Here is a 27,667-nt window from a genome sequence, read left to right on the forward strand (position 1 = left end):
ATTTCTTCAACTTCAAGAGCATATTAGGAAATACTCATTTTCTTTATCTTTTCCTTTGTCAACCAATAGATGACTCCATCCAAGTATACACCATTATCAATGATGTCAAAAGGCAGAAAGTGGAGATGTCTCAATTGACTATGGTTAAGGTTGCTTTTGTTGGGATAAACGGTTCTATTGGGATAAACACTATATTTTTCAGATTAATTATCCTATTATTATGTGAATCTAATAGAATACTAATAAACTAGAAACAACAATAATAATCAAGTAAGGACATAAGGAATTTTAACATGGAAAACCCCCCTCGATGTAAGGAGTAAAAAAACACAGACCGAAGTCACAATCTCCACTATAATCAATAATGGGTTACAATAAGTTCTCCCTAGTCACAACTAGAGGTATGTACAAAATATATCTCAAGATTAACAATCTATGCAACAAAGACAACAATAAAGAAGAAATAGTTAGAAATATCTCACTTGATGTTGGCAACCATTTACCCACTGTATTTGACTGTAGGTAGCTCTAAATGAAATCTCACCGTCTAGATTGAATACCCTCGTGCCAAGAACACGTTATCAAAATTTCAACTCGATCGGACCACGGGTCGACCCTCAAATGGCTGAAAAACGGTGCTGAACAAAAGACTTACTTTTCTGTATTTTTCTCTTACTGTCATTACACACTTTTCTCGATCTGTTGCGCTTTTAACTAAAAAACCAATGGCTGCAAGTTATTTTAAATAAAACTTCATTTTTTCCCTAGTGGGCCTTAATGTGGGCCTTTCATTTAAAGGAAGATAAACCCAACAAATCTCCCCCTATTTCACTTTGTGGAGGAACTTGTCATTCCTATAGTGGAACAACAAAATCAAGCTTCTCTCTTGGTAGATTCTTCGTCAACATATCAGATCCATTATGATCAGTATATATCTTTTCGAGCTCAAAGAATTCATCATTCAAAGCATCTCTCATCCAATGATATGTCACATCTATATGCTTTGTTATGGAATAAAATGTAGCATTCTTACCAAGATGAATAGCACTTTGATTATCGCAGTATATCACATACCTTTGTTACTTGAAGCCAAGCTCTTGTACAAAGTACTTCATTCACAACATCTCTTTGCAAACCTTTGTTGCTAGTTGTGAAAAGTGCAACACACATCTACAACCTTGACTGGCAAGACACTGCATCACCTGTAAATGTCATCAAGTAATCGGAAGTAGATTTTTGATTGGCTAGATCTCTTGCCATTTCTGAATCGGTATAACCAAAAAGAACAGGTTTTCCACCTCCAAATATGAGCTTCAAACTAGAAGTGCTTGGCAAATATCTCATGATGCACTTGACTGCCTCCCAATGCTGTTTTCCTGGATTGGACATAAAACGACTAACAACACCAACAACGTGAGCAATATTAGGTCTAGTACATACCATGACATACATCAAACTCCCAATTATTGAAATATAGGGGATCTTGCTCATATCTTTCTTCTCTTTATCTGTAGAAAGACTCTACTTACTACTCAGTTTGAAGTGATTAGATAAAGGAAAACTGACCGATTTCGCTTTACTCATGTTGATTTGCTCAAGCACCTTCTTTAAGTATTGCTCCTGGGACATATATAACTTCTTGGATGCTCTGTCTCAAACTACTTGAATTCCAAGAATTTTCTTTCTTGGCCCCAAATCCTTCATAGCAAAGGATTTGCTCAACCGTTTCTTCAACCTGTCTATTCTCGAAATATTTCTACCAACAATCAAAATGTCATCAATATAAAGAAATAATATAATAAAATCATCACCAGAAAAATTTTGAATAGAAACACAATGATCAAAAGTAGTCTTTTTGTAGCCTTGCTCCCCCATAATTGACTCAAACTTCTTGTACCACTGCCTCGGTGCCTGTTTCAACCCATAAAGATTTTTCTTCAATTTACACATCAAATGCTTTTTTCCTTTCTGCTCAAAACCCTCTAGTTGTTCCATATAGATTTCTTTATCTAAATTCCCATGAAAAAATGCAGTCTTAACATCCATCTACTCAACCTCTAAGTTAAGACTAGCTGTCAAACCCAAAACTACATGTATAGAAGATTGTTGGGTTTGATGCCCTAAAGTCTTGTGTCATGTAGTTTGTAAACAGTTTGTACGAACGTTTATGTTGTGTAATATATGATATTTACTTCACATCTTGTATTTTTCTCAGTTGCTTGTTTTATTTACTTTACCACAAACCAATAAATATAAAATCCCTGGTTATCTGTATGCGACTCAAGCATGTATGTGGTGATATACAAGTGAATCATGTCTTGAGTGATAACCAAAATGGTCTGTAGTATATGGATATATGAGGGAAACCTTATCTTGGTAACGCTACGGATGCGGCCCGCTTTGTGGAATGGTCATAAGTGTTGTAACTTGTCACAGATGGTTTGATACTGATCATTCGTGTTGGGGACATGCAAGCGGAGGCGTCCTATACAAAGAGTTTGTATAAAACTTGATCACGAAGTGTTAACGTCTCGTTATATAACACCGTTCATGACAGAGACTTCACTTCACTAGGATGACCATAGTAACATGACCTTAATCCTGAGTGAGTTGAGAACTCCTGCCATTGAGGGTGGTCCTTTGATTTGTATGGGTGCGAGTGGCCACGTCGTCGATTCAAACCTACCATTTTGGGGTGTCTGATTTGGGAGCTGGGAACTCAGCTACACAAGATGAAATTTACTCCTTCCCCGAAGCAGGGGTAAGTAGATAGATAGCTCCATTAAGGGCTGATTCCAAGACTTGAACGATGTGGTGCCACACACCTTCTCTTGGCCCGAGAGGTGTTCACACATTGTTAGACTATGTTGTATTTTTCATTAGAGGAATCAGTGGTACTTAAGGAGTGAGATATAACTGCAGGGGCAAAACGGTAATTTAGCCCAGCTGTACTTACGAGCATCTATGAAGGGTCATCGTACTCATGATTGGTTATATCCGATGGACACAAAAATATATCTGTGGTAAGAAGAGTTCAGGCATTGGTCTTTAGTGGAATGCTTGATAGTTAATAGATGGTGGATCTCGTGGCTAAAGAGTTTAGTCAGCTATTCACAGACCGTTGGAGCGTCGACCCACAGGTCCATTAGGTCCCCTAGGTATCTTGGATAAAGTCGAGAACCAGTTTTTGGGTTAATTTGAAATGTTCAAATTGACAAGAGGAAGTTCGATTATATATCTTATAATTGGACTGGTTAATTATATATGATATAATTGGCTAAATGTATGAGATACATTATTTTGGAGGAAATTAGATATAAATATGATTTATATCAAGTAGAGGAGAAAATATTATAGTAGATATGTGATATCAAACCATAGGTTAAAAATATAATATGATTATATTTATTAATATTTTTGTTGGTTAATTATATGATAATTAACCCAAAAATCACGTTTGGACGTGAGTTAGTGGGGCAGCGTCGGTTATTATAACCGATGAATTAAAATGAAAATAGTTTTCATTTTGGTCGTCCAAAAAAGAAATCAAAAGATTGTGCTGGTGAAAAGAAGAGATCGCTTAAGCATTTCGAAAGACTATACGATAGTCATTCTCCGCCTAAACAATCGTCCACTTTGCGCCTAAACGATCGCACACTAGTTCCTATACGATCGCATAGCTTCCCTAAACGATCATAGTGTGTGCCGAGTTTGCTAAACAATCATATACCATTTTCTAGACGATCATTCAGTAAAACCTACACGATCGTGTAGTGTCTCCTAAATGATAAGCATCATGCTATATGTTAGCACCTTTTTCCCTCCCACTTGCTTATCGCCTACACGATCTGGTCTTCCTCCTTCATCTACCAAATTCACCAAAGACCACGCTTTGGGTTCTCACTCCAAGAATAATCGGGGCTCTTTTCTGGTGATGTTGTCCCCACGACGTTCGTGTTCGTGCTGCTGTAGTCGACGCTGTTGCTGAGCAATGGTTGATCGGGTGGAGGGTTCCGCTGCGTTGAGTTCCGAGGATTGAAGATTGTCTTCAACTCGTATGGCACTCTCTCTCTTGTTATATCTTGTTCATAGCATGTCGTTAATTAATATTTGTTTGCATAATTGTGCATTTGAATGTATATTGTTGTATTTCGGTCACTATGAGATCAGAGTGATCCAAACGTGCTCATGGAACTCTTCGGTAAGTGATCCTTCAATTGGTATCAGAGCCAGGTTTTGATACTTCGATTTCATATGTTGCAACAAAATGAAAATTATGTTCTTGGTGGGTGCATTTCTATACTGTTTATTGGTTAAATTTTCTCTGGATATGCAGATTAATGGATGTTTTCGGGATGATTAGCCTCGGTTTGATTTAAATCCTTTTACATTTGCGATTTTTGTAAAGGCCCCTACATTTTTGGGCATTAATAATCGTTATCGAGTCAGTATTGAAAGTTTGTTTGATGTTTTGAGTTGTTCGGTGATAAAGATCTGGGCAAGCATTGCGGTTCTTTGAAGAAGGAGGCGATCTAGGGTTGATCGCATCGTGCAGAAGATGTGGTACGCGATCGCTGTTGATCGCATCGTAAAGACGGTGGAGTACGCGATCACTGTTTAACGCATCGATTAAACGATGGGGTATGCGATCAAGAGTTGATCGTATCGTTTTGACGATCGGGTACTCGATCGCTGAGTATCGGGTCGTGAAGACGATAAGATGCTCATGTATCGTTTAACGTGCGCACGCACTGGATGATCGTTTATGTTAGCAAGCTTCATCGTTTAGTAACTGACTAAATGATCGCTTAGTAATGCAAGGTAAATCATTTACTTGTCGTCGCACTACGCGATCGCATAGTCGATCAGGCTTCACAGCCTCGTTGTCATCTACGCGATCGTTTAATTATGCTCCTATCGTCTAGTGCGCGTTGAACGATTGTCTACCTACGGCGTTTACTACATGATGAACATCTCCTGGCGATTCAAGACCCGGTTCGCCTGTGAATGGGTTTGCTCGATGAAAAATGTAATAGATAAGGTTTTTTTCATTCCTTTTTTTTGTAAAGGCTCATTCCGGTCCATTAATCCTTTATTTATTATATGCGATGTATGTTTTTTATATGTCATATGGTATGCACATATAGTAAATCCCACTATAGGTTATGCAATGGTCATGCATCATATCTTTATTGTAATTTTTATAATTTAGAGAAACACGATTTAATTATGTAAGAGCATGCTCATGCATCATATAATATAAGAGTTATATTTATGCATGCATAAAAAGCATTCACATGCATCATCTTTATATTATAATTGTTATAGTATAAGGGTGAATGATAGCATGTTTTCTTGGTTGTTACGCGTTATATAAAAATTATATATAGTAATGACCGAAAATTGCATGAAGCATGACACATAGGTTACTTTATAAATATTATAAATGCCTCGTTGTGCATAATAGTTTTAGTTGTTTTTTTTAAAAGTTAAAGAGAAATTAGAAATAAAAGAAATAAAAAAGACATGCATGCTCACTTAGGTTTAATTCATGGTTTTAAAGTGTTTAAAACTTGGATCACTGATGACTATAAAAATAAAATGTTATGATATGTATCGCTTATGCACACTACTGATGAAAGAATGATTCAAGTTCATGTCCCCGACAACGGCGCCATAAACTTGATGACTATAAAAATAAAATGTTATGCTATGTATCGCTTATGCACACTACTGATGAAAGAATGATTCAAGTTCATGTCCCCGACAACGGCGCCATAAACTTGATGACTGAAATTTATTATAATGTTCTTTACAGCATATAGACAATGATGAATTATCTATCTATTGCGCTGATGAATGAATGAGTGATGCACTGATGCTCTGTGTGCGCTCAAGTGCTTGCGATAAAGACATTTTATGCAATACTACATTTTAAATGTATGCGTTGATAGTGATATGCTCGTAGTATGCGATTAAGTAATGCATGTCACAAGTTTTCTTGTGCTGAAACCAAGTATAATTCCAACGCAAGTTTCTCAGAATGATCCGAGGTCGAACACGGGGATTGTTGTCGTTAAATGCAATACTAATGTGGTATATACGATCGGTTTTTATAAAGAATAAAGAATTTGATTTGATAGAAATATAAATTGCATTGAAGTAAAATTGCGTTGAAAGTAAAATGCGTTGTAAATAAAATACTTTGATAAAGTAAATGTCTAAACTACTATGATACATGGGTTGAGGACTGGCTGTGAAGTTGTACAAAATAATCTATGAATGCGATGGCAAGTCTTATGAATGAGGCAGAAAGAGAATGAGTGAAAAGTACAAACATTGCAAGTTTGTCAATCGCGTTAAGGACGCAATTAAGGTTCCGCTTTCCCTTGGCGTACACCTTTCAGCGATCGGCCGCGTTCCCATACGTCTATGGTGAAACAAAGATGAATGCAAGGTTTTTTCCATCTCTGGAAATACTTCTCGCTTTAGTTAACACATTCTTCCAACCTTCTCTCGATAGGCGGAATAACATCTTCACTTCTTCTCTCACAGGTGAAGATGCCGTTGAGCATGCTTTAGCTAAACTTAATTGATTCCTTGACACAGATTGACTCACTCGCTTAATTCTCACTGTTTACCCCAGGGATTAAGAACACATCATGGAGAAAATGGATGATAAATGTATGGAAAGAGATAGAGAGATGATAATGATGACGATGATAACATTTAATTCTAAAATTAAGCGTTTGATACATGTTTGTGAATGAGGGATTAGAGAAGATGAACATAGAAGATGAATTAGAGAATAGAAACAAATACGGAAAGAGCGTCAACGTCTTACTGTAATTCCTGCCATGGCATTATGGAAAATTCCTCTCTGCTCCACGATCAATCCGTCAAAATTGCACAACAAAAAGCTGTACACTTGTTAGAATCGTCCACGAATGTGTCGCTCTTCACATCTTCGATCGATCGCTGCATGCAATGTAGTTTTTTATTACCGCATGCGGTTGAAATACGTTGATCGTTAAAGCTCATGATCGATCGTCGCATGCGCCGTCATTGCATTGATCATTTCTTCATTCTTGATCGATTGGCGCATGCGATGTAGATGCGTTGTACATTTTGTCTTCGAGCCATTAATGCATGCGGTGACCTGCAAAACAGAGGCTGAAACATTCTATTTCGCCATCGCAATGGTGTTAGTGGATACGTTTACGACATTTCATAATTTTCATATTTCTCAGCCAATTCTTATACTATTGACGTAACTTTCCTCTCTTTTTGCCACAATATCTAAATAAAATAGCATAAATAACTTGTCTTTCTACAAGTTATCACACCCTTAAATTTAGATATATACTTTTCCTCAAGCATATCTTCAACTCAGGCAATTTTGCTCAATTCCTATCCTAACTTTGCGTCGATTAGCTGGTCCGAATGCTCCACCTCTACAACATTACTTAACAACGCAATTTCCTTCTATCCTTTAACAATTCATCAACATGCTCTACTTTATTCTTTTCTACAACAAACCTCTACTCAAAAATTTCCTTCTTGTTTTGAGAAGAATGTTTACCTCTTCTTGCAAAAACAACTAGGTGCATCTTTTGCGGTGATTTGGTTTGCGTCATTTTATTAGAGACTGTTGATCATTACACCCTTCATTTTGGCTTGCTCCCATGGGTGTCATGCGAGCATCCAAGTACGGTTGTGTACCAATCTCAACTTCAACTCTTGATCTCAGCTAAGTTTTACTTTTGCTGGTCAGAGAAGTTGTCTCTTATGTTCTTATTTTCTCTCTTTATTTTTTTTCTTTTCATCTTGCGTCGATCCTGGAAACCTACCTTTGTTTTGACTTGCTCCCATGGGTGACATGCAAACATCCAACTACGAGCAGGTTTCTTTCACGACTTAACTCTTATCAGGTTGGGATTTTCTCTTGCGCTGACATTGAAGTTTTTATGATTTATTTTTTTGTTTTTTATTTTTAAATTTTTTGATAATGATGAACGCATTTTCCTGATAATGACCGCATCCGCTTGATTTCATCTCTCAGACCTTCCCCACCCCCAAATTTAGAGATGCGCAAGGTCCTCATTGTGTTGTTTTGGACAAAAAAGACAAAACACTTAGTCAAAATTTTGAAAAGAAGGTTTGAGAAGAGTCTTGAAATAGAAAAAGTAAAGCAGTGCTATTGCTATGAATTATCTAAGTGTTAGTCAGAAAGTGCAAAGTGTAAGAAATGTTGCTAAGGGTATGCATATTACTCATCATGACAGCACAATTAATAACGCAAAATAAAAGACAAGGAATATCGCAATAATTGAAAAAGGATGATAAGTAAAGAGGCTAACGTATATGGAAAGAATAGTTACTAGTTGTATTAAAATTAACTAAGTATATAAAGAATTACAATCATCACAACACAAAATTTTACGCATGTACAAAAAAAAAATCAAGGTATAACTTCTATACATAAAAAAAATAATAATGAATGAAATAAAAGAATGGACGCAACGAAAAATTGCAGATTTATTGAGAAGGTGGCACACCCCCAAATTTAGAGTTGCGGCGGGGGCTCTGGAGGAGGATTTTGTGGAGGAACTCGAGAAGCTTCTTCAAAATGCAGAGGTTGCTGTAAATGTGGAGGCATCATGGGACCATGTAAATAGGTTGTCAAAAAGTTAAAGTATTCATGGTTGCGCTCCACCATTTGTCTCTGGTTCAGGTGGATCGTGAAAATATTGCGTTGAATATTGATCAGCACCTGCCACGTCATCGCAATATTACATTGCACCTCTGCGTGGCTCTCTTGTAACTCCGTTATTCTTTGGCAGAAGAATTCTTGTTGATGAGAGAGAAGAGAATGCTTCTCTGCTAGGTCAGCAACAAGGGTTGCGGTGGTGGGATACGCCTGCGATGTTTCACCATCAACGATTTTGAGGTTGAGCCAGAAGTGCCTTCACCCAAACCGTGTGGTTCATCAACATGCAGTGATGGAGGAGAAAAATGCGGTGGGGATGAATGGGGGGAAGATGCTACTGGGAGTGCGTTAGGTGAATCAGGAGCAAGGAGGACATTTGTAAAGTGTTTCGAGAGTGGGGAAAGGGGTTCTGTAGGTGGGCTTGGAGGGCGAATGACTAAAGGTAAGGGGTCCAAGGGTATTTAGTCTTATGTTGATTGCTCTTGGACTTTTCCTTTGCTTTTGTCATCTTTGCGCTGCTTCTTTGGCTTTAGCTGCCGTGGCACATTCAAATCGATAAGGGGCCGTTTAAGTGGAAGCTCGGGGCAGTGAGAAGAGTCCTTGAGAAGCATTCTCAAAATCTTTGTGTTGATGAGACCATGGACTTCTGGCATTTGCTCCTCTTCAATACCTACACCCACAGAGAGGCATATGCTTGAAATCGTCCAAGGAAAGAAATACTGGCCTCTCACACGCCCTACAAAACCTCGAATTTGCTTTGCAATCAGTTGGCCCACGTCAATTGGAATACCGCGTGCTATGCAATATGCGGCCATTACTCGATCCCTTGAAACTGTTTTGTCATGCGATGTAGGGATGAGTCACCTTTTCACCAAGTACACCCAAAGACGCGCTTCTGGAAGCAGTTTGTTGGACGCAAGGGTCTTAATGCCTTTCAAAGATACCGACCACTGAGTGCCTGGTTGTGTTAATGTTCTCAATGCATCCTCCATTTGTTCTTCTTTGGGATCATTAATGATTTTTTTACTCGACGCATCCAGGATGTCCTTCATCTTATATAATTCGTTGATGTCCCTTGCGCTGAATGGCACTGTCCACCCTCCATGGTCACCGCATCTTTGGTGCCATGAAGTTATCCATTATAAAAAGCTCTCACTACCGTTGGAATTATAATGGATGGGCATTGGCAGAAAGTCTCCCACCCATGCTTCAGCAACAATTGTAATTAAATCAGGTAGTGGCATTGACGCAGGAAAGAACCCCATCTCTATCATCATGTCATCATTTTCCTTCTTTGTTGATGGGTGCTTTTTGGTCAACGCAGGCTTGCTGCTTTCAACTTTTGCTTTGCCCTTATCTTGTGCCAACGCAAGGTGAGACCTTTGTCTTTGTTTGCGTTCCCATTCCTTGCGCTGTTCTTCTTCTTCCCTTATCCACTCTGCAACTTATTTTCTTTTCTTTTCTCTAATGCACTGCACATTTTCCTTGCGCCGTTTCTCCTTCTCTTCCTTCTTCTTAATCTCTCATTTCTTTTTCAAATTGCTCCGAGGCCAGCAATATGTGTTGTTCATCCTCGAGCCTTTTTCTCTCTTCTTCTGCCGAAATTGCATTGTTACGACGCACTTCCTCATCCTGGAGTTTTCTTTTCAAATTGCCTGCTGCGATGATTTGGCGCGCACGTAACATCTTTTCTTGTTTTTCCTCTTCTTCTCTTTTTCTTCTTTCCTTCTCTTCTGCTAGACTTTGCCAAAATTTTGGGTCACTTGTTGACCTTTGTGGTGCATTCTCCTTGCGACGCCGCATTAGAGGGGTGATGTCTGGATCCTCTCGGTCTTCAGTCACAACCGTCCTGATATGCGTTGATGCCTTTTGAGGTTGCGCTGATTCTTTTTCTTGCGGTGACACCCCCTCTTCCACCCTTGCGGTGGTGGATTCTTTGTCGACATTCGGGCTTTCTTCCCTCTTCCATTTTTCTTCCTTCTTCAGGCGTTTCTCTTCTCACCTGCACTTCCTCTTTCCACTTGACTTCTTTTCTTTCTTCTCCTTCTTTGGTCGGGCCTCTTCATCTCCGTCTACCCGCTTCTCCTTGCTCTTTCTTTTCTTCTTCCCTTCAGCCGTTTTTGGCAGCTTCATTGCTTCCACCTCCTCCAAAGTGACCCTGATGGGTCCCTCATAGGATTCTGTTTGAACAGTTTCCTTAGAATCCGCAACGGCCAGGGCGCTTCTCCATGAAGCTTTTGCCATCTCCTCCTCCGAAGGCAAGGGCTGATTAACAACTCCGACTTCGGGTAGCCCTCTCTCCTTCTCCATGTTGTTCATGATGCTCCCAAACACTTCTTTGTCATCTCTTCTTTTCTTCTCACTTTTCGATGACAGTGCTAGGAGTGGGGCACTCTCCGTGCTCGACCCTTCTCGGATTTGGGGTGGTTTGGCTACGAAAGGTTTTCACCGAGGCTTTCCGGCGATTCTTTGGATAGGCTTCGACTGAGCGGTGAGGCGGCGGCTTGTTGTGAGGAATGTTGCCTTCCTTACGGTGACTTGGGTTGGGGAAGGTGATGAAGGTAGGGAAGATGAATGTGAGGATTACTTGGCCATGCTTTGGTGAGTGATAGAGTTGAAATTTTTTTTTTTGGGATTTAGGAAGAAATTTCAAAGGTTGGGTATGCAGAGGGTTTGTTTAGGGTTTTCTTTTTCGCAAAAGATTCAAATAGACTTCCTCAGACGAAGGAGGAAGGAATTTATAGGTTGGGCATTGATGGGCTCAATGCAAATTCTGCGTGACAGGCTTCGAGATACTCAAACAGCCTACTGCGCGCTCCTCGCATTTATGAATTAGTAGAAAAGGACCTTTCATCTACTAAGTCATCATTTCCTCGGAAGCTTAAATGATTGGACTATATTTCGCAAAAAGAATTTATTTTTGTATTTTATTCGGACGGGCGTAAGGTTAATGATTAACACAATGCATCCGTTAACGCAAATGCATATTTGCAGAGGACGGGCAACAACACATGTATTAGCGTAACACATCCCTCAACTCAGTGCATTTCTGGAGGATGGGCGCACGGTATTTCTACTGGCACAACACTACCTCGACATAGTGCACTTTCGCTAAGGACGAGCGTAGAATACATACGTGCACAACACACCCTTCAGCGCAATGCATTTGAGTAAGATGGATGCAAAGTGTATCTTATCAGCGCAAGATGCACCCGTCATCGCAATGCATACTGGATGTTTAAAGTTTATTATTATTATTCTTTTATTTTTTTATTTTATTTTAATTCATCAACAACGCAAGTCGATACGACTTTGCGATGTTCATTTTCTTTTTTGTCATTCACAGAGAATTAAGAACAACGCAAACTATAGCAGAAAAGTAAGTAAATTGAATAAGGCATGGAAATAACGCAATTGAATTAAATTGAAAGTACATTCATAAAGCAGTAAAGGCCAATTTTAAGAAAGTAGTAAATAACGCAATGCAGAAAATAGTAAAGGAAAGCTGTAAAGAAAGCGATTAAACATAGATTCTAGGGATGCTGATTGAAAGATAAACTTCTCACGATTATCGCAATCCACACTCCTATAGGCGGTAAAGCTTGCCTGCGCAATGTCATCAAGAACATTGTTCCTTCCCATGAGATCCCGGGGCTTTTGAGTTATTTGGCAGCATTCTCGGTGTTCTATTGTAAAGCTCGGCTGCCAATTTCCCGACTTGGATCTCCAAGTTCCTTATTGAAGACGCCTGCAACTGCATGACTACGTCATTTTTCTCAATATATTGTTTTAGCAGGGACTCTAATGATGACGAATTTATAGAGGTGTTCGATGAGGACGATTGGTTATGCAGTTGCCTTTGATGACTCTGATTTTGATTCTGGTGAAAAGATGGAGGATTTCCTCGATTCCCTGAATTGCTGTTCTGATGATTCCTCTGGCCTCCTTGGTCAGTGTTACCCCCCTAACCGAAGTTAGAATGATTCCGCCAACCTGGATTGTAAGTGTTGCTGTAAGGATTGTTTTGGATAGCAAACACCGATTGCGGGTTCGATGGGCACATCTCTGTAGTATGGCCCCCTCCGCATTGGACGCAACTTATTGCGGCTACTTGTGCTGACGCATTGGGTTGCGTTGAACTTTGAGAGAGGGCACCTTGATTAATTGCCATTGTTTGAAGGAGAGAGGTCACCGCGGCCAGTTGTGTGGCTAAGGTTTTCATTGTATCTGCTGGTACATTGGCGTTTTCAGTTCTTCTTCTCTTGGGGCCACTTCCCCCATGCCCATCATCCACCCAATCATCCGTGTTTCGTGAAATGTGATAAGGATGACCTTGGCTTCCATGTAGGTTTTATCCATAAATCCTCCCGGTGCAGAGGCATCAGCAACGGCTTGCGTTGATCGATTTAGGCCGTTATAAAAATTTTCCATCAGAACGCAATCGGGAATCTCGATATGCGGACAATTCTTCACCAATCTCCTGAAATGCACCCAGCCGGTGCTTAGAGTCTCGTTATCCATCTGCTCGAAATTCAACACATTCTTTCGTCTCCTTGCGTTGATGGTTGGAGGGAAGAATTTCTTCATGAACCACTCCACCAACTGGTCCCATGAGTAATTAATTTCTTCATGAACCACTCCACCAACTGGTCCCATGAGTAACTTCATTTGGCTCAAAATGAGCCCACCTCTTTGCCTCATCCCTCAGTGTGTACGGGAAGAGGTAAAGTCTAATTCCTTCAGGGGTGATGCTAGGGATGGAGAAAGTGTTGCACATCTCCACAAAGCTGGTCAGGTGGGCGTACGGGTCTTCACCTTGTAGACCTCCAAATTGCCCCACATTTTGTATCATCTAGAGCATGACTGAATTTATTTCAAATCGTGCATTCTCTTCGATCATTAGTTGTGAAATCCCGAGCGAGAAGTCGAAAAGATTGGGTGTCGTATTATTTCTCATGGGGATATTACGGTCAGCAGCAAGAAAGACAGGATCTTGCGCTGGCCGATTTGCCCCCTGATTTCCCTCGGGCCTCTCGTTGTTAGCCATATTTACTCTTCTTCGCCTAATTCTGTTCTAGCGTGCCCTTGTGCGAAAAGTACGCTCGATCTCTGGGTTAGCTTCGAATTTTGGATCAGTTCCAGTACTCATAAATCATCAGCCTGCTCTTCGCGATAAACAGACAGTACAACAGAGATCTGTCCTGCAAAATACCACAAAAGTATTCAACACTAACCGTTACCAATCCCCGGCAACGTCGCAATAAACTTGATGACTATAAAAATAAAATGTTATGCTATGTATCACTTATGCACACTATTGATGAAAGAATGATTCAAGTTCATGTCCCCGACAATGGCGCCATAAACTTGATGACTATAAAAATAAATGTTATGCTATGTATCGCTTATGCACACTACTGATGAAAGAATGATTCAAGTTCATGTCCCCGGTAATGACGTCATAAACTTGATGATTGAAATTTATTGTTCTTTAAAGCATATAGACAATGATGAATTATCTATCTATTGCGCTAATGAATGAATGAATGATGCTCTGTGTGCGCTCAAGTGCTTGCGATAAAGACATTTTATGCAATACTACGTTTTAAATGTATGAGTTGATAGTGATATGCTCGTAATATGCGATGAAGTAGTGCATGTCACAAGTTTCCTTGCACTGAAACCAAGTATAATTTCAACGCAAGTTTCTCAGAATGATCCAAGGTCGAACACAGGGATTGTTGTCGTTAAATGCAATACTAATGTGGTATATACGACAGGTTTTTATAAAGTATAAAGAATTTTATTTGACAGAAATATAAATTGCGCTGAAGTAAAATTGCGTTGAAAGTAAAATGCGTTGTAAATAAAATGTTTTGATAAAGTAAATGTCTAAACTACTATGATATAGGGGTCGAGGACTAGCTGTGAAGTTGTACAAAAGAATCTATGAATGCGATGACAAGTCTTATGAATGAGGTAGAAAGAGAATGAGTAAAAAGTGAAAACATCGCAAGTTCGTCAATTGCGTTAAGGACACAACTAAGGTTTCGCTTTCCCTTGGTATACACCTTTCAGTGATCGGCCTTGTTCCCATACGTCTATGGTGAAACAAAGATGAACGTGATGAACGCAAGGTTGTTTCCATCTCTGGAAATACTTCTTTCTTTAGTTAACGCATTCTTTCAACATTCTCTCGATAGGTGGAATGACATCTTCACTTCTACTCTCACAGGTGAAGATACCGTCGAGCATGCTTTAGCTAAACTTAATTGATTCCTTGACACAGATTGACTCACTCGCTTAATTCTCGTTGTTTATCCCAGGGATTTAAAACACATCATGGAGAAAATGGATGATAAATGTATGGAAAGAGACAGAGAGATGATAATGATGATGATGATAACATTTAATTCTAAAATTAAGCGTTTGATACATGTTTATGAATGAGGGATTAGAGAAGATGAACATAGAAGATGAATTAGAGAATAGAAATAAATATGGAAAGAGTGTTAACATCTTGACACAGATCTTGATCGGAGACTTGTGCTTGCCGGCGTATGGATGTGGTGGAGAGGAAAGCTTCCCTCTCAGACTTGCTTTCTCGGTAGAATTGACCTTTTGCACAGATCTTCAGCTTCGGGAATCGAAAGAATTCCTTGCTCGGAGACTCACCTTTTAGCTTTGTCTCGTAGTTCTCCCGTATTTACTCTATAAAGTCTCTTCAGACCAGCCTCTCTCCTAGTATATCTTTCAGCGAATTTGAGGAAGCTATTTATAGACAAGACCTTTGCTCTTTGAATTTGTGGTCCCCACTGTATAATTATGGTAATTCCTGCCATGGTGTTATGGAAAATTCCTCTCTGCTCCACGATCAATCTATCAAAATTGCACAACAAAAAGTTGTACACTTGTTAGAATTGTCCATGAATGCTTCACTCTTCACATCTTCGATCGATCGCCGCATGCGGTGTTGTTTTTTATTACCGCATGCGGTTGAAATGCGTTGATCGCTAGAGCCCATGATCGATCGTCGCATGCGCCGTCATTGCGTTTATCATTTCTTCGTTCTTGATCGATTGGCGCATGCGATGTAGATGTGTTGTACATTTTGTCTTCAAGCCATTAATACATGCGATGACCTATTTCCTACAAAACAGAGACTGAAACATTCTATTTTGCCATCGCAATGGTGTTAGTGGATGCGTTTACGACTTTCATAATTTTTGTATTTCTCAGCCAATTCTTATACTATTGACGCAACTTTCCTCTCTTTTTGCCGCAATATCTAAATAAAATAGCATAAATAACTTGTAGTTCTACAAGTTATCAATCACATAGTCCTAAGATCACGGTTCTAATACGATTAGCAACCCTAAGGCTTTAATCTTTTAATCAGTTTAATAGGATTAAATTGGCTAATAAAAGGTTAAAGTGCAACAAATCTATCTATAAGGGACCTTTTTTCTAAGGCGGGTTTTGTCTAGGTTGTGGTATCTAAGTTGACGAAAATGTAACACCCCTACCTGGGAACTTACCTGGAAAAGTGAATTAGATAGATTTGATGCATGCATGCAAATTTAGGACAGTCAATTAAAGTGTTTAAATGTGACTACTTGAACTTGTTCATATTTCATAGACAAGCGTTGTTTATGAGCATAGTTTAAAAAGACGACTTAGACTAAAATCAGTAGCCGAATTGTCTAGGTTAATGAACCCTAGGTAGAACATTTAGTAGGAGGTACTTGGGGCATAAGATGCTTCACTTAAACCTTTCATGTTTATTCTAAATAGTCCACATCGTGAGTCTACCCTCAGCCTCGCGGCACCTTTGGCGTGTCCCCCTAACTAATGGTGTTTGGGTAGGTTAATATCAAGGTGGATGGAGAGAGTGTTCATAGTAAGTGGGAGTGGAGGTGCGAGAACATATCCCTCGGTCTCCCTCATTAGGTTGAATAAAGTTACTACGCATCGCCTCGAGGCACCCTGGGAGTGTCTGCCTAAAGGATGGCAGTTTTGCACGTTTCTTTATTTGATCTCCTGTAAGAGGATAAGGTAACTTAGTCTCTTGTCCTAATTTGTTTCTTCCCGATGGTGGGCTCATTAGGGCGAGACTGTGGCACCGAAAGTGAGGGGTTACACTTACGCGGAATGGTTAAAGGTTAACGATTTTGGACCAAAAAATGATGGCTGTTAGGTTCAGTTCTAAGAGTTTGTTCTGCCTAATGGTTGAGAATGTCTCATCCTAGCGAAGGGACAATTGATCACCCCACAGGTGACGTTTTTCCTGCCTCACTGAGGCATCATTCCACGTCTTTGCACACCTTTCACAGCCAGCCTTGACCCCAGCATCTTGTACATGAAGCTTATATCTTGTATCATCTAGCTTAGGTTTATTGTATTTCATTTTATTATCGCATCTTTACCGCTTTACTTTATTTTATCGCAATTTATATACCTGTACAAACACATTTTTAAAGATTGAAAACCTGGTCGCATATATCATGAACATACCACAATAACTTAAACCAGTCCCCATGTTCAACCTCGGATCACACCGAGAAACTTGCGATGGAATTACACTTGGTTCTATCGTAAGGAAACTTGTGACAACGCATGGCATACTACGTGAACACCCATCATTAATGCATATCTAGTGGTAGTATCGCATCATTTCGAGCATAGAACATCAATCACAGTATATCTTAATTTCATTGTGTTACAAGTTTATGGCACCGTTGCCGGGGATTTGGTTCACGATTTATTGTTTGAGTGTGTTTTTGGTATTTTGCAGGAAAAATCTCATTGTACTAGCTGTTCAACGTGGAGAGCAGCCTGGCGGTTTATGGGTCCTGGTGCTGAACCGGAATTCGTAACTGACCCTGAGATCGAGGGAACTTTCCGCGCAAGGGTACGTCAGAACCGAATTAGACGAAAGAAGGTAGCCAGCATGGCAGACAATAACAATAATGCGGTGCCAGTTGTGAACCAAGGGCCTGTTAGACCAGCTCAGGACCCTGTCTTCTTGGCGGTTGATCGCAACATCTCGATGCGTAATTATGCAGCACCTAATTTGTATGATTTTTTGCCTGGAATCTCGAGGCCGACTGTGGAGGAGAATGCGTGTTTTGAGATTAAGTCCGTCATGTTGCAGATGATTCAAAATGCCGGGCAGTTTAGGGATCTGCAAGGTGAAGACCCACATGCCCATCTGACTAGCTTTTTCGAGATGTGTGGCAATTTTTCATTACCTAGCGTGACCCCAGAAAACATAAGATTGTATCTCTTCCCTTACACCTTGAGGGACGAGGCTAAGAGGTGGGCTTACTCACTGGAGCCAAATGAGATCACTTCATGGGAGCAATTGGTGGAGCGGTTCATGAAGAAGTTCTTCCCACCCGCTGTCCACGCAAGGCGATGAAAGGATGTGTGGAACTTTGAATAGAAGGAGAATGAGACCCTGAGCACCGCCTGGGTACGATTCAGGAGACTGGTGAAAAACTGCCTGCATATCGGGATTCCCGATTGTGTATTGATGGAAACATTTTACAATGGCCTGAACAGAGCAACGCAGGCTGTTGCTGATGCTTTCATGGTAGAAGGTTTTATGGATAAGACATACACAGAGGCCAAAGTCATCCTTGATCGCATCTTGCGGAATATGGATGATTGGATCGACGATGGTTATGGAGGCCGAGGTACCGATAAAAATAAAACTGAAATAGCTATTGTCCCTACGGAGACAATGACCACGTTGGCCGCACAGATGGCCACGGTGACCTTGATCCTTCAGTCAGTGGCAATCAACCAAGGGGCCATTGCTCCACAATCAGCGCAACCCTCTGCACCGGATCAAGTGGCCGCAATCAGTTGCGTCAATTGTGGAGGGGCTCATGGGGCTGATGTGTGTCCATTGAACCTTCAGCAAGTGTGTGCTATCCAGAACAACCCCTTCAGCAGCACTTATAATTCGGGCTAGAGAAGCCATCCTAACTTCGGTTGGGGAGGCAATCCCAACCTAGGGGGGCCAATGAACCATCAAGAAGGCAGTAGAGGAAATCTTCCTTTTCACCACAACCAAGGGCAATCAAAACCGCATAACTAGCAACCATCATCGTCTAACACCTCGGGAGGCTCATTAGAGACACTGCTGAAGCAGTATATGGATAAAAATGATGCAGTGATGCAAGCACAAGCGTCTTCTATAAGGAATCTGGAAATCCAAGTGAGCCAACTGGTCTCTAAGCTAAGAAGTCGAACATCGGGAACATTGTCCAACAATTCTAAAGCCTCGGGATCTACAGGGAAGGAGCAATGTCCTTAAGACATTAAGCAGGCAAGCCTGACCACCTGCAGAGATGTGGATTGCGATCGCCCAGGACAACGCAATTTTCGGTCCATATCTCAATACTATGTTTAATGCTTTATTGAATTTCTGTCTCTTTAAATTCTGAATTCTGTCTTCAACTCTTCATTTAATTCAATTTTGAGTTTATGAATTTATTTCCTCATTCATTTCTCTGCGTTTAATTCTGTCTTGTCTTTAATTCTTTGACTTTTTTGTAATCAATGCATTGTGCTTTAAATTGTGAATGATTGAGTAATAAAGGAAAATCTATTGCCGTAAGCCACAGCACTTGCGCTGATGAAAAGTGTAAAAAAAAAATAAAATAATAAATAAATAAAACAACAATTAATAACAAGAAAGCAAGACGACAATGGACGCATATCAAACCAATCAGGAATGCTTTGTGTTCACCTAACTCAATTGTATTGAGTTGAGGGGTGTGTTGCGCTCGCATATGTCCTTTGCCCGTCCTTAGCCAAATGCACTATGTTGAGGTATCCTCCAGAAATGCATTGGTTAAGGGGTGTGTTGCGGGGATATATGCGCTGTTGCCCGTCCTCTGTAAAGATACAGTTGCGTTGGTGAGCACAATGCATTATTCTTTTTCATGCATCCATTTAAATAAAATATTAAAGAAAAATTCGTCTGGCAATTTGGGAAGAAGTCCAATCGATTTGTATCCCCAAGCAATTATGACTTGGCAGACGAAAGGACACTTTTTCTGAAATTTCATAAATGAGAGAGGTGGAAGACGCGCCTGTTGAGCTACTCGAGGCCATTCGCCGCAAAAATCGCTTTGGACCCCACCACGACCCAACCTATAAATACGACCTCCTCCTTCATTTGAAACCCTTTACCTCACTTTGGCAATCCATAAACCCTAAGCATCTTGCATCCCAAACCTTTCTTTCTATCTAGCAGCTCGAGTTTTTATCAGACCTTCCAAGCTCGTATCCATGGCTAACCAAACCCCAAACCAATCAACTTCACCTTCCACCCCTGATCAAGTAGTTATGCAAGAGGCAGCATTCTTGGTTGTCAGTCGCAGGTTTGCCACCCAAGCCCATACCATCCCCAGAATCGCCAGAAGATCCCGGAGAAATCCTTTGGCTATTAGGCCTCCATGTTCAAGATAGGAGGAAGCACCAAGAGCATGCCTACGCTAACATCTGTTGTCTCCACTGAAAGCGAGAGGAAGAGACGAGATGATACAGAGGTGTTTGGCAACATCCTAAGTTCCTTGGAGCAAGAAGGTGGACTGCCCGAGGTAGGGGTTGTAAACCAACCACTGCCTACGGAGGAGGAAGTGGCGGTAGTGGCAGATGAACCAGTGAAGGATGGAGTAGTGGTGGTGGAAGAAGTGGTGGTTGAAGAAGAAGAAAAGGGGAATGATGTTCTGGTCCCAGAGACTCAGGAGGCAACTATCATCGTAGAAATTTATGATGATCCTCCAAGAAGAAAAGAAGAGAAAATTGCGATCAAGGAAAGAGAAGAAGAAAAGATCACAGTCGAGGAGGCTAAGGAAGCAGAGGTTGCATTAGTGACCCTTGACATTGCGATGGGGGAGGTTGCAGGGGATGCGCGGCCAGAAGAGGCCGAGAAGGAAGATAAGAAGAGAGAGAAGCAGCCAGAAGAGGCCGAGAAGAAAGATAAGAAGAAGAATAAGAAGAAGGGAAAGAAGTCTGGAGAGGTGGAGTCTTCACATCATCGCAAGGCAAGAAAAAACAAAGAGCAAAAGAATGATGATGAAGATGAAGAGGCCAAGAAGAAGAGGAAGAAGAAGAAGAAAAAGGAGAGAAGATTGCGCCGACGTGAGAAGAGGCGCCCGAAAGAAGAAGAAGAAACAAGGTAGAGGGTTGTGAGCCCTGAGAAGGATGAAGAATCAACCTCCGTAAGGGAGGATAGGGGAAACGGCGCAGTTGATGGAACCGGGGCAACCTGAAGCAACGCAATTGGTTAGGACGGATGAAGGAGAAGAAGTAGAGAGAACCCCCCTAATGCGGCGTCGCAGGGAGAATGCACCGCAAAAGTCCACAATTGACCCCCAAAGATTAATTTTGGCATTGGAAGAGAAAGAGAGAGAAAGAAAAGAAAATGAAGAGAAGGAAGAAAAGATGGAGAGGGGTAAGCTCATCATCGCAGAGGGGAATAGAAGAAGAAGATTGGAGTTTGAAGGGATGCGACGCAACAATGAGCTTTCCAGACTTGAAGGGATCTAGAAGCGCGAGGAGGGACAGTGCCTGTTGCTGGCCTCTGAGCAATTCAAAGAAGAGTTTGCAAGAGAAGAAAAAGAAGAAGAGGAAGAAGAGAGAAGGAAGAAGGAAGTAGGGGACAGATTGTTGTTGGAGGAGAAGAGGAAGAAGCGCGAAGCCAATAAGAAGCACTTATATAAGAGCAAGGGCAAAGAGCTCACTGAGCGCGAGAAAGAAGACCAACGTAGAGAGTGGGAAAAGAGAGGACAAGAAGTCCACCTTGCATTGGCAAAAGGCAAGGCTATAGCAGAAAGCAGCAAACTGCGGTGGCCAAGAAATGATCATAAAAGAAAAAGGAGAACAATGATATGTTGATCGAGATGGGCTTCTACCCTGCGCCGACCCCACTACCTGACCTCACCACGAGCGTAATTGTGGAGCATGGGTGGGACACATTCTGCCAGTGCCCATTCATCATTGTGCCTCAGGTAGTGCGAAGCTTTTACCACGGGCGCTTACATGAAAATAGGGATGCGGTGACCTTTAAGGGAGAGACAGTATCCTTTAACGCAAGGGACATCAATGAAATTTATCAAATGAAGGACAACCCTAATGTACTAGGGAACAAGATTATTGATGATCCCACAGAAAAGCAGATAGAGGACGCGTTGAAGTTACTAACACAATCGGGCACGAAGTGGTCGGTCTCACTCAAAGGCATCCGTACCTTAAAGTCCAAGTCCTTGCTGCCAGAGGGAAGGCTCTGGGTTTATTTGGCCAAGAAGCGGCTGATCCCAATAATGCATGACAGAACTGTATCAAGGGATCGAGTCATGGCCGTATACTGCATAGCCCGCGGCATTCTTATTGACGTAGGGCAGTTGATTGCGGGGCAGATCAGAGCATTAGTAGGGCATGTTCAGGGCAGTACTTCTTCCCATGGATCGTTTCAAGTTTATGCCTGTCTATGGGTGTAGGCATCGATGAGGAGCCCATGCTAGAATTCCACGACCTCATCAACATAAAAATCTTGAGGATGCTCCTCAAAGATTCTCCATACTGCCCCAAGCTACCAGCAAAGAGGCCTGCGATCGATTTGAATGCGCCGTTAGAACCTAGACCAAAAAGAAGACGAAGAGAGGATAAGGGAAAATAGAAGGTCCAGGAGTCACCAACGTAAAATCTTGAACCTATGAACCCTCTTCCCTTAGTCATTCGACCTCTAAGCCCTCCAAGCCCACCAGCGCAACCCTCTTCCCCCTTACACGAGCATTTTACAAACCTTCTTCTTGTCCCCAACTCTCCTATTTACCCAGCAGCCCCACCTTCACCATTAGCATCATCACCGCAACTCACGAATCCACCGCCGCAAGTTAATGACCCACACGGTTTGGGTGAAGGCCCCTCTGCCCAACCCCAAAACAATGCTGGCGAGACATCGCGGGCACAACCCTCCATCACCTCCATGGCTGCTGAGTTAGCAAAAATGAGATCCCACTTCTCCAAACAACAACAACTCTTCTCTCAATAGTAACACTTCTTCAATCAACGATTTAAGGTAGTAATGGAGCACATTGATGATATTCAACGCAGTGCCGGCACATTAAGAGAGGCGTTGATCAACATGCAGCGCAACATTTATAAAGTTCATATGCACTAGAGAATGATTGCGGAGCATAATCAAGCGTACTTCAACTTTCTTACCGCATATCTTCATGGTCTAATGGTGCCCCTACATCTCCGACAGCACTTAAATTTTGAAGAAGCGCCTCCTGCACCACCTAAAAATCTGCCAGATCCCTCTGCTCCTCAACCTTAGTATTTACACTTTCTTCCAATACGATTTTTTATGCGGCCATTCTTTATTTTTATTTAATTCATTTATTATTTGTAAAGTAATCAAATTCTTTGACTCTTGTACAGGCAGTAGAAAATGTTGTAATGCGTTCATTTGTAATTTATTTGTATACCTTGTTAGTAATCAATACAATCAGAGTATATATTCGCTTTACTTTTTGCCTGTGCCTCTTTCTTTATCTTCCTTTGTCAATTTTTGTGACATACCAAATCTCTTATTTTTACGATCTTCATTGCGTTGCTATGATGTATTACATGTTTATACTTAGAAGCATTTCCCATACTTAATAAATTATGACTTACATTTAGTTAATTCTTAGTTTAGCAGTACTTTACCTTTTATCTTGCAAAGTTCTGCTCACACCTTCTTTTTGAAATTTTCTTCTAAGTGTTTGTCTAGTCTCTCCAAATGACGCAATGAGGACCTTGCTCATCTTTAAATTTGGGGGTAGGGAAGATCTGAGCAGATGAGATCAAGATTATGCTGTAGTTAAGAAAATGTGTCCATTTTCATAAAAAAAAAAAAAAAAATTATGCAAAACTCCAATGTCAGCGCAAGGGAAAACATTAAAACTGTCCCAACCTGATAAGAGTTTAGTTGTGAAAGGAGCCTATTCATAGTTGGATGTTCGTATGACACCCGTAGGAGCAAGCCAAAACGAAGGTGGGTTTCCAAGAACAACGCAATATGAAAAAAGAAAGAAAGAAAATAAAAATAAAAGAATGCAAGAGACAACTCCTCTGATTATCATGAGTTAAAATTGAAATTGGCACACAACCGTAGTTGGATGTCTGCATGACACCTGTGGGGACAAGCCAAAACGAAGAGTGTAACCATGATCAATAGTCTCTAAGTGAATAAATGACGCAAAGTTTTGCTCACCGCATATAGACACATCAAGTTGTTTTGACAAAGAAGAGATAAACATTCTATTTTGAAAACTAGAAAAGCATCTTTGAGCAGAATTTTGTCATATAGAAGAATAAAGTAGGGCTTGCTAAGAATTAGCAAGGATAGAAAGAAATTGCGATGTCAAGTAATGTGCCTAAGTGTAACATTCGGAGCAACCGATCGTCACAAAAAAAGAGGATAGGAATTGAGCATGATTGCCTTAGTAGAAGATATGCTTGGGGACAAGCATATATCTAAATTTGGGGATGTGATAACCCTTAGAAATACAAGTTATTTATGCCACCTTATCTAGATATTGCGGCCAACAGTTAGTAAATATGCGCCGATTATATGAAAATTAGCCTAGTATTACAATAATTATAAATGTTTGCAATTATACCCACTAACATCATAAAGATGGAAGACAAGCCGGATTTTACTCTGTTTTGCAGGAGACCAAGTCACCGCTTACGCTCAAGGCTAATGAGAAACTGATCAATGCATCTCTGTCACATTGTGCCCGTTAATCAACAATGAAGAGAGGATTACCGCAATGGCGGCGTAATGTGATAGTCGATCCAGAGTCGTGTTTCAACCACATGCGGTAATAAAAACAACATCGCATGCGAGTCCATGATCAAAAGATGCAGCTGAGCAACACAAAAGTGGAGGATTGAGACATGTGTACAACTAACGGTTATGCAGAATTGACGGTCTGATTGCATAATAGAAGGAATAATATCCCTCCATCTTTGAAATTACCATGACAATCAAGTGGGGACCACAAGGCCGGAGTCAAAGACTTGCACCTATAAATACCCCATTGATTTCAGAGAAAAAGTATGCTACAGGATACGGGGTAAATGCTGCAAAACTGTTGAGAGAAAAAGCTGAGCTGAATGCTTGAGTGAAGAAATCTGGGAAGAAGATGAGATAAGGCCGAGAGGTGAATCTCAGATCTAACCTGCCAAACATTCGATTGAAAGCTCTGTGCAAAGATCCCTGCTATCGGTAGAGCAAGCCTGATAGGGAAGCTCTTCCTACCATCAAATCCATCCTATCCGACAAGCAGATCTCCATCGAATCAATGCCAAGACATTGGCACTTGTTTGTATCTGTTCTATCTCTTTCGTCATTGTATTTCATGTTTCCTTTATCTTTTCATTCACACACCATGTATCAAACGCTTAATAGACGTATTAAATGTTTCGATAGCTTTCATTTACCATCTTCTGTCTATTTTCGTTCATCCATCTCACACTTTCTTCATGATGTCTTCTTAATTCCCTGATAAGCAATATGAATTAACTAAGTACTTAATCTGTGTTAAAGATATAAAATGCGTTTAGCTAAGGCATGCTAGACGGCATCTTCACCTATGAGAGCAGAAGTGAAGATGCCATTTTGATTTATCGAGAGAAGTTCAGAAGAATGCGTCAACTAAAGCGAGTAGTACTTCCAAACATGGAAGCAACCTTGCGTTCATTATGTTAGTCTCTGTTTCACCACAGAAATGTGGGAGTTCGCCGATCACTAAAAGGTGTATGCCAAGAGAAGAGCGGAACAACATTTGTAGCTTCAACGCAATTGAGAGCTTGCGTTGTTTATATTATTTGTCTTTCTCTTTCTATCCTGTCCATAAGACTTGCCACCGTATTCCACGTCTTTGCCCACCTTTCACAACCAGCCTTGACCCCAGCATCTTGTGCATGAAGCTTGTATCTTGTATCATCTAGCTTAGGTTTATTGTATTTCATTTTATTATCGCATCTTTACTGCTTTACTTTATTTTATCGCAATTTATATACCTGTACAAACACATTTTTAAAGATTGAAAACCTGGTCGCATATATCATGAACATACCACAATAACCTAAACCAGTCCCCGTGTTCGACCTCGGATCACACCGAGAATCTTGCGATGGAATTACACTTGGTTCTATCGTAAGGAAACTTGTGACAACGCATGGCATATTACATGAACACCCATCATTAACGCATATCTAGTGGTTGTATCGTATCATTCCGAGCATAGAACATCAATCACAGTATATCTTAATTTCATTGCATTACACCTACATCTTGGCAAGTCTTTCTAAAGTCTTGGCCAAGAAACATGTGCCTATGGTCTCAGCACATGAGATCATGGAGTCCCTACGGGGGATGTTTGGACAACCGTCTGAACAACTTATGCATGAGGCTCTTAAATACATATTCAACTCCAAAATGGAAGAAGAAACCTCTGTTTGTGAACATGTGCTAAACATGATGGTCCACTTTAATGTGGCGAGGTTGAATGGGTCTACCATCGATAAGGGCAGCCAGGTTAGCATAATCTTGCATTATTTTCCGGAGAGCTTCCTGTACTTTGTTAGCAATGTGATTCTTAACAAAATGAAATATAACCTTACAACTCTCCTCAACAAGTTGCAAACCTACCAATCTTTACTAAAAAGTAAGGAGAGGAAGAAGAATGATGCAAATGTTGCTTCATCCTCCAGGACGTTCCATAGAGGTTTGAACCTAGGAACGAAGTCTGCACCTTTTACTTCTAGCTTTGCAAAGGGGAAGAAGAAGAAGAAGGGTGATAAGGGTAAAGGAAAGATACCTGTTAACCCACCGCCTATCGCCCCAAGGAGGCATCCATCGGTTGCTAAAGGAAAGTATTTCCACTGCAACCAAAATGGACACTGGAAGAAGAACTGTCCTTGATATCTGAAAGAGAAGAAAGCAGCCAAGGCTAAGGCCATGGCTGATAAAGGTAAATGTGATTTATTTGTACTTGAAACTTGTTTAGTGGAGAATGATGATTCTGCCTGGATAATTGATTTGGGTGCCATTAACCATGTTTGTTCTTCTTTTTAGGGGATTAGATCTTGGCTACAGCTGGAGGCTGGTGAGATGATGATGCGAGTAGGTACCGGGCACGTCGTCTTAGCTGTGGTAGTGGGAGGACTCCAGTTAGCTTTACAGGATAGGTTTTTTTTTTTAAATTTTAAATGATGTATATATTGTTCCCGAACTAAAGAGGAACCTTATTTCTGTAAAGTGTTTATTGCAATGTAAATATATTATCTCTTTTAATGTGGATAAAGCGTTTATTCATAAAGATGGTGTTTTTATTTGCACAACAAATCTAGAATCAAATTTATATGTGCTAAGGTCGTTAGCCATTAGTTCCCTCCATAATACTGAAATGTTCAAAACTTCCGTAACTCAATCAAAACGTCGACGAATTTCTTCAAAAGAAAATGTCCAACTTTGGCATCTGTATTTAGGGCACATCAATCTCAATAGGATGGAGAGATTGGCGAAAAATTGACATCTAATTGAGTTAGAAGAAAATTCTTTACCAGTGTGCGAATCTTGCCTTGAGGGTAAGATGACTAAACGACCTTTTACTGGAAAAGGTCATAGAGACAAGGAGCCTCTTGAGTTAGTACATTCTGACCTTTGTGGTCCTGTGAATGTGCGAGCCCGAGGTGTTTATGAGTATTTTATCAATTTTACTGGAAAAGTATCTTATGCAACGGAAGTCTGAATCCTTTGAAAAGTTCAAAGAGTTCAAGGCTGAAGTTGAAAATGCATTAGATAGACGAATTAAAACACTTTGATCGGATCGAGGTAGAGAGTTTTTGAAATCAGCATTCCAAGACTATTTGATAGAA

General features: G+C 40.6%; 1 protein-coding gene across 9 annotated transcripts in view; it reads right to left on the reverse strand.

The window, feature by feature from the left end:
- LOC120092102 (uncharacterized) overlaps positions 1 to 27,667 on the reverse strand; it is a 44,813-nt gene that overhangs the window by 9,789 nt on the left and 7,357 nt on the right. Inside the window, exons 4-6 of one of the 9 annotated variants that reach the window (XR_016524563.1) lie at positions 23,691 to 23,910; positions 23,444 to 23,566; positions 314 to 13,911 (exon numbers count right to left, since the gene is read on the reverse strand). The exons of 2 other annotated variants lie outside the window; for them this stretch is intronic. The gene's annotated coding sequence lies outside the window, so the exon portion shown is untranslated. Of the gene's footprint in view, positions 1 to 313; positions 13,912 to 23,443; positions 23,567 to 23,690; positions 23,911 to 27,667 lie in introns of those variants that run through there. 6 more of the 9 variants (XR_016524565.1, XR_016524564.1, XR_016524567.1 and 3 more) reach the window with 6 other exon arrangements.

The sequence above is a fragment of the Benincasa hispida genome, chromosome 11, assembly GCF_027475165.1.
Source record: "Benincasa hispida cultivar pf3 chromosome 11, pf3_genome.v1.1, whole genome shotgun sequence".
Lineage (NCBI taxonomy): Eukaryota > Viridiplantae > Streptophyta > Magnoliopsida > Cucurbitales > Cucurbitaceae > Benincasa > Benincasa hispida.